General features: G+C 30.5%; 2 protein-coding genes across 2 annotated transcripts in view; both read right to left on the bottom strand.

The window, feature by feature from the left end:
• Nucleotides 1–9,733, bottom strand: part of LOC139531770 (NLR family CARD domain-containing protein 3-like) — a 393,069-nt gene that overhangs the window by 163,815 nt on the left and 219,521 nt on the right. The gene's annotated exons all lie outside the window — the stretch shown is intronic.
• Nucleotides 1–9,733, bottom strand: part of LOC139537693 (NLR family CARD domain-containing protein 3-like) — a 426,333-nt gene that overhangs the window by 364,868 nt on the left and 51,732 nt on the right. The window lies entirely within an intron of this gene.

The following is a 9,733-nucleotide window of genomic DNA, read 5'->3' as shown; positions in this document are numbered from 1 at the left end:
AAAGGTTCTATATATATATTATATATATACTGTATACTCAGACACTTCCTAACCTCCTATAAAGTGTTCTATATATACTGTATACTCAGACACTTCCTAACCTCCTATAAAGTGTTCTATATATATTCTATATATACTGTATACTCAGACACTTCCTAACCTCCTATAAAGGGTTCTATATATATTCTATATATACTGTATACTCAGACACTTCCTAACCTCCTATAAAGGGTTCTATATATATTCTATATATACTGTATACTCAGACACTTCCTAACCTCCTATAAAGGGTTCTATATATATTCTATATATACTGTATACTCAGACACTTCCTAACCTCCTATAAAGGGTTCTATATATATTCTATATACACTGTATACTCAGACACTTCCTAACCTCCTATAAAGGGTTCTATATATATTCTATATATACTGTATACTCAGACACCTCCTAACCTCCTATAAAGGGTTCTATATATATTCTATATATACTGTATACTCAGACACTTCCTAACCTCCTATAAAGGGTTCTATATATATTCTATATATACTGTATACTCAGACACTTCCTGACCTCCTATAAAGGGTTCTATATATATTCTATATATACTGTATACTCAGACACTTCCTAACCTCCTATAAAGGGTTCTATATATATTCTATATATACTGTATACTCAGACACTTCCTAACCTCCTATAAAGGGTTCTATATATATTCTATATATACTGTATACTCAGACACTTCCTAACCTCCTATAAAGGGTTCTATATATATTCTATATATACTGTATACTCAGACACTTCCTAACCTATAAAGGGTTCTATATATATTCTATATATACTGTATACTCAGACACATCCTAACCTCCTATAAAGGGTTCTATATATATTCTATATACACTGTATACTCAGACACTTCCTAACCTATAAAGGGTTCTATATATATTATATATATACTGTATACTCAGACACTTCCTAACCTCCTATAAAGGGTTCTATATATATTCTATATATACTGTATACTCAGACACTTCCTAACCTCCTATAAAGGGTTCTATATATATTCTATATATACTGTATACTCAGACACATCCTAACCTCCTATAAAGGGTTCTATATATATTATATATATACTGTATACTCAGACACATCCTAACCTCCTATAAAGGGTTCTATATATATTCTATATATACTGTATACTCAGACACTTCCTAACCTCCTATAAATGGTTCTATATATACTGTATACTCAGACACTTCCTAACCTCCTATAAAGGGTTCTATATATATTCTATATATACTGTATACTCAGACACTTCCTAACCTCCTATAAAGGGTTCTATATATATTGTATACTCAGACACTTCCTAACCTCCTATAAAGGGTTATATATATATTCTATATATACTGTATACTCAGACACTTCCTAACCTCCTAATACAGGGTTCTATATATATTCTATATATACTGTATACTCTGACACTTCCTAACCTATAAAGGGTTCTATATATATTCTATATATACTGTATACTCAGACACTTCCTAACCTCCTATAAAGGGTTCTATGTATATTCTATATATACTGTATACTCAGACACTTCCTAACCTCCTATAAAGGGTTCTATATATATTCTATATATACTGTATACTCAGACACTTCCTAAACTCCTATAAAGGGTTCTAAATATATTCTATATATAGTGTATACTCAGACACTTCCTAACCTCCTATAAAGGGTTCTATATATATTCTATATATACTGTATACTCAGACACTTCCTAACCTCCTATAAAGGGTTCTATATATATTCTATATATACTGTATACTCAGACACTTCCTAACCTCCTATAAAGGGTTCTATATATACTGTATACTCAGACACTTCCTAACCTCCTATAAAGGGTTCTATATATATTCTATATATACTGTATACTCAGACACTTCCTAACCTCCTATAAAGGGTTCAATATATATTCTATATATACTGTATACTCAGACACTTCCTAACCTCCTATAAAGGGTTCTATATATATTCTATATATACTGTATACTCAGACACCTCCTAACCTCCTATAAAGGGTTCTATATATATTCTATATATACTGTATACTCAGACACTTCCTAACCTCCTATAAAGGTTTCTATATATATTCTATATATACTGTATACTCAGACACTTCCTAACCTCCTATAAAGGGTTCTATATATATTCTATATATACTGTATACTCAGACACTTCCTAACCTCCTATAAAGGGTTCTATATATATTCTATATATACTGTATACTCAGACACTTCCTAACCTATAAAGGGTTCTATATATATTCTATATATACTGTATACTCAGACACATCCTAACCTCCTATAAAGGGTTCTATATATATTCTATATACACTGTATACTCAGACACTTCCTAACCTATAAAGGGTTCTATATATATTCTATATATACTGTATACTCAGACACTTCCTAACCTATAAAGGGTTCTATATATATTATATATATACTGTATACTCAGACACTTCCTAACCTCCTATAAAGGGTTCTATATATATTCTATATATACTGTATACTCAGACACTTCCTAACCTCCTATAAAGGGTTCTATATATATTCTATATATACTGTATACTCAGACACATCCTAACCTCCTATAAAGGGTTCTATATATATTATATATATACTGTATACTCAGACACATCCTAACCTCCTATAAAGGGTTCTATATATATTCTATATATACTGTATACTCAGACTTTTCCTAACCTCCTATAAATGGTTCTATATATACTATATACTCAGACACATCCTAACCTCCTATAAAGGGTTCTATATATATTATATATATACTGTATACTCAGACACATCCTAACCTCCTATAAAGGGTTCTATATATATTCTATATATACTGTATACTCAGACACTTCCTAACCTCCTATAAATGGTTCTATATATACTGTATACTCAGACACTTCCTAACCTCCTATAAAGGGTTCTATATATATTCTATATATACTGTATACTCAGACACTTCCTAACCTCCTATAAAGGGTTCTATATATATTGTATACTCAGACACTTCCTAACCTCCTATAAAGGGTTCTATATATATTCTATATATACTGTATACTCAGACACTTCCTAACCTCCTAATACAGGGTTCTATATATATTCTATATATACTGTATACTCTGACACTTCCTAACCTATAAAGGGTTCTATATATATTCTATATATACTGTATACTCAGACACTTCCTAACCTCCTATAAAGGGTTCTATGTATATTCTATATATACTGTATACTCAGACACTTCCTAACCTCCTATAAAGGGTTCTATATATATTCTATATATACTGTATACTCAGACACTTCCTAAACTCCTATAAAGGGTTCTAAATATATTCTATATATAGTGTATACTCAGACACTTCCTAACCTCCTATAAAGGGTTCTATATATATTCTATATATACTGTATACTCAGACACTTCCTAACCTCCTATAAAGGGTTCTATATATACTGTATACTCAGACACTTCCTAACCTCCTATAAAGGGTTCTATATATATTCTATATATACTGTATACTCAGACACTTCCTAACCTCCTATAAAGGGTTCAATATATATTCTATATATACTGTATACTCAGACACTTCCTAACCTCCTATAAAGGGTTCTATATATATTCTATATATACTGTATACTCAGACACCTCCTAACCTCCTATAAAGGGTTCTATATATATTCTATATATACTGTATACTCAGACACTTCCTAACCTCCTATAAAGGGTTCTATATATATTCTATATATACTGTATACTCAGACACTTCCTAACCTCCTATAAAGGGTTCTATATATATTCTATATATACTGTATACTCAGACACTTCCTAACCTCCTATAAAGGGTTCTATATATATTCTATATATACTGTATACTCAGACACTTCCTAACCTATAAAGGGTTCTATATATATTCTATATATACTGTATACTCAGACACATCCTAACCTCCTATAAAGGGTTCTATATATATTCTATATACACTGTATACTCAGACACTTCCTAACCTATAAAGGGTTCTATATATATTCTATATATACTGTATACTCAGACACTTCCTAACCTATAAAGGGTTCTATATATATTCTATATATACTGTATACTCAGACACTTCCTAACCTCCTATAAAGGGTTCAATATATATTCTATATATACTGTATACTCAGACACTTCCTAACCTCCTATAAAGGGTTCTATATATATTCTATATATACTGTATACTCAGACACTTCCTAACCTCCTATAAAGGGTTCTATATATATTCTATATATACTGTATACTCAGACACATCCTAACCTCCTATAAAGGGTTCTATATATATTATATATATACTGTATACTCAGACACATCCTAACCTCCTATAAAGGGTTCTATATATATTCTATATATACTGTATACTCAGACTTTTCCTAACCTCCTATAAATGGTTCTATATATACTATATACTCAGACACTTCCTAACCTCCTATAAAGGGTTCTATATATATTCTATATATACTGTATACTCAGACACTTCCTAACCTCCTATAAAGGGTTCTATATATATTGTATACTCAGACACTTCCTAACCTCCTATAAAGGGTTATATATATATTCTATATATACTGTATACTCAGACACTTCCTAACCTCCTAATACAGGGTTCTATATATATTCTATATATACTGTATACTCTGACACTTCCTAACCTATAAAGGGTTCTATATATATTCTATATATACTGTATACTCAGACACTTCCTAACCTCCTATAAAGGGTTCTATGTATATTCTATATATACTGTATACTCAGACACTTCCTAACCTCCTATAAAGGGTTCTATATATATTCTATATATACTGTATACTCAGACACTTCCTAACCTCCTATAAAGGGTTCAATATATATTCTATATATACTGTATACTCAGACACTTCCTAACCTCCTATAAAGGGTTCTATATATATTCTATATATACTGTATACTCAGACACCTCCTAACCTCCTATAAAGGGTTCTATATATATTCTATATATACTGTATACTCAGACACTTCCTAACCTCCTATAAAGGGTTCTATATATATTCTATATATACTGTATACTCAGACACTTCCTAACCTCCTATAAAGGGTTCTATATATATTCTATATATACTGTATACTCAGACACTTCCTAACCTCCTATAAAGGGTTCTATATATATTCTATATATACTGTATACTCAGACACTTCCTAACCTCCTATAAAGGGTTCTATATATATTCTATATACACTGTATACTCAGACACTTCCTAACCTCCTATAAAGGGTTCTATATATATTCTATATATACTGTATACTCAGACACCTCCTAACCTCCTATAAAGGGTTCTATATATATTCTATATATACTGTATACTCAGACACTTCCTAACCTCCTATAAAGGGTTCTATATATATTCTATATATACTGTATACTCAGACACTTCCTGACCTCCTATAAAGGGTTCTATATATATTCTATATATACTGTATACTCAGACACTTCCTAACCTCCTATAAAGGGTTCTATATATATTCTATATATACTGTATACTCAGACACTTCCTAACCTCCTATAAAGGGTTCTATATATATTCTATATATACTGTATACTCAGACACTTCCTAACCTCCTATAAAGGGTTCTATATATATTCTATATATACTGTATACTCAGACACTTCCTAACCTATAAAGGGTTCTATATATATTCTATATATACTGTATACTCAGACACATCCTAACCTCCTATAAAGGGTTCTATATATATTCTATATACACTGTATACTCAGACACTTCCTAACCTATAAAGGGTTCTATATATATTATATATATACTGTATACTCAGACACTTCCTAACCTCCTATAAAGGGTTCTATATATATTCTATATATACTGTATACTCAGACACTTCCTAACCTCCTATAAAGGGTTCTATATATATTCTATATATACTGTATACTCAGACACATCCTAACCTCCTATAAAGGGTTCTATATATATTATATATATACTGTATACTCAGACACATCCTAACCTCCTATAAAGGGTTCTATATATATTCTATATATACTGTATACTCAGACACTTCCTAACCTCCTATAAATGGTTCTATATATACTGTATACTCAGACACTTCCTAACCTCCTATAAAGGGTTCTATATATATTCTATATATACTGTATACTCAGACACTTCCTAACCTCCTATAAAGGGTTCTATATATATTGTATACTCAGACACTTCCTAACCTCCTATAAAGGGTTATATATATATTCTATATATACTGTATACTCAGACACTTCCTAACCTCCTAATACAGGGTTCTATATATATTCTATATATACTGTATACTCTGACACTTCCTAACCTATAAAGGGTTCTATATATATTCTATATATACTGTATACTCAGACACTTCCTAACCTCCTATAAAGGGTTCTATGTATATTCTATATATACTGTATACTCAGACACTTCCTAACCTCCTATAAAGGGTTCTATATATATTCTATATATACTGTATACTCAGACACTTCCTAAACTCCTATAAAGGGTTCTAAATATATTCTATATATAGTGTATACTCAGACACTTCCTAACCTCCTATAAAGGGTTCTATATATATTCTATATATACTGTATACTCAGACACTTCCTAACCTCCTATAAAGGGTTCTATATATATTCTATATATACTGTATACTCAGACACTTCCTAACCTCCTATAAAGGGTTCTATATATATTGTATACTCAGACACTTCCTAACCTCCTATAAAGGGTTCTATATATATTCTATATATACTGTATACTCAGACACTTCCTAACCTCCTATAAAGGGTTCAATATATATTCTATATATACTGTATACTCAGACACTTCCTAACCTCCTATAAAGGGTTCTATATATATTCTATATATACTGTATACTCAGACACCTCCTAACCTCCTATAAAGGGTTCTATATATATTCTATATATACTGTATACTCAGACACTTCCTAACCTCCTATAAAGGTTTCTATATATATTCTATATATACTGTATACTCAGACACTTCCTAACCTCCTATAAAGGGTTCTATATATATTCTATATATACTGTATACTCAGACACTTCCTAACCTCCTATAAAGGGTTCTATATATATTCTATATATACTGTATACTCAGACACTTCCTAACCTATAAAGGGTTCTATATATATTCTATATATACTGTATACTCAGACACATCCTAACCTCCTATAAAGGGTTCTATATATATTCTATATACACTGTATACTCAGACACTTCCTAACCTATAAAGGGTTCTATATATATTCTATATATACTGTATACTCAGACACTTCCTAACCTATAAAGGGTTCTATATATATTATATATATACTGTATACTCAGACACTTCCTAACCTCCTATAAAGGGTTCTATATATATTCTATATATACTGTATACTCAGACACTTCCTAACCTCCTATAAAGGGTTCTATATATATTCTATATATACTGTATACTCAGACACATCCTAACCTCCTATAAAGGGTTCTATATATATTATATATATACTGTATACTCAGACACATCCTAACCTCCTATAAAGGGTTCTATATATATTCTATATATACTGTATACTCAGACTTTTCCTAACCTCCTATAAATGGTTCTATATATACTATATACTCAGACACATCCTAACCTCCTATAAAGGGTTCTATATATATTATATATATACTGTATACTCAGACACATCCTAACCTCCTATAAAGGGTTCTATATATATTCTATATATACTGTATACTCAGACACTTCCTAACCTCCTATAAATGGTTCTATATATACTGTATACTCAGACACTTCCTAACCTCCTATAAAGGGTTCTATATATATTCTATATATACTGTATACTCAGACACTTCCTAACCTCCTATAAAGGGTTCTATATATATTGTATACTCAGACACTTCCTAACCTCCTATAAAGGGTTCTATATATATTCTATATATACTGTATACTCAGACACTTCCTAACCTCCTAATACAGGGTTCTATATATATTCTATATATACTGTATACTCTGACACTTCCTAACCTATAAAGGGTTCTATATATATTCTATATATACTGTATACTCAGACACTTCCTAACCTCCTATAAAGGGTTCTATGTATATTCTATATATACTGTATACTCAGACACTTCCTAACCTCCTATAAAGGGTTCTATATATATTCTATATATACTGTATACTCAGACACTTCCTAAACTCCTATAAAGGGTTCTAAATATATTCTATATATAGTGTATACTCAGACACTTCCTAACCTCCTATAAAGGGTTCTATATATATTCTATATATACTGTATACTCAGACACTTCCTAACCTCCTATAAAGGGTTCTATATATACTGTATACTCAGACACTTCCTAACCTCCTATAAAGGGTTCTATATATATTCTATATATACTGTATACTCAGACACTTCCTAACCTCCTATAAAGGGTTCAATATATATTCTATATATACTGTATACTCAGACACTTCCTAACCTCCTATAAAGGGTTCTATATATATTCTATATATACTGTATACTCAGACACCTCCTAACCTCCTATAAAGGGTTCTATATATATTCTATATATACTGTATACTCAGACACTTCCTAACCTCCTATAAAGGGTTCTATATATATTCTATATATACTGTATACTCAGACACTTCCTAACCTCCTATAAAGGGTTCTATATATATTCTATATATACTGTATACTCAGACACTTCCTAACCTCCTATAAAGGGTTCTATATATATTCTATATATACTGTATACTCAGACACTTCCTAACCTATAAAGGGTTCTATATATATTCTATATATACTGTATACTCAGACACATCCTAACCTCCTATAAAGGGTTCTATATATATTCTATATACACTGTATACTCAGACACTTCCTAACCTATAAAGGGTTCTATATATATTCTATATATACTGTATACTCAGACACTTCCTAACCTATAAAGGGTTCTATATATATTCTATATATACTGTATACTCAGACACTTCCTAACCTCCTATAAAGGGTTCAATATATATTCTATATATACTGTATACTCAGACACTTCCTAACCTCCTATAAAGGGTTCTATATATATTCTATATATACTGTATACTCAGACACTTCCTAACCTCCTATAAAGGGTTCTATATATATTCTATATATACTGTATACTCAGACACATCCTAACCTCCTATAAAGGGTTCTATATATATTCTATATATACTGTATACTCAGACACATCCTAACCTCCTATAAAGGGTTCTATATATATTCTATATATACTGTATACTCAGACTTTTCCTAACCTCCTATAAATGGTTCTATATATACTATATACTCAGACACTTCCTAACCTCCTATAAAGGGTTCTATATATATTCTATATATACTGTATACTCAGACACTTCCTAACCTCCTATAAAGGGTTCTATATATATTGTATACTCAGACACTTCCTAACCTCCTATAAAGGGTTATATATATATTCTATATATACTGTATACTCAGACACTTCCTAACCTCCTAATACAGGGTTCTATATATATTCTATATATACTGTATACTCTGACACTTCCTAACCTATAAAGGGTTCTATATATATTCTATATATACT

Source organism: Salvelinus alpinus, chromosome 1 (assembly GCF_045679555.1).
Source record: "Salvelinus alpinus chromosome 1, SLU_Salpinus.1, whole genome shotgun sequence".
NCBI classification, from domain to species: domain Eukaryota; kingdom Metazoa; phylum Chordata; class Actinopteri; order Salmoniformes; family Salmonidae; genus Salvelinus; species Salvelinus alpinus.
This window is presented reverse-complemented; position numbering and strand designations above follow the sequence as displayed.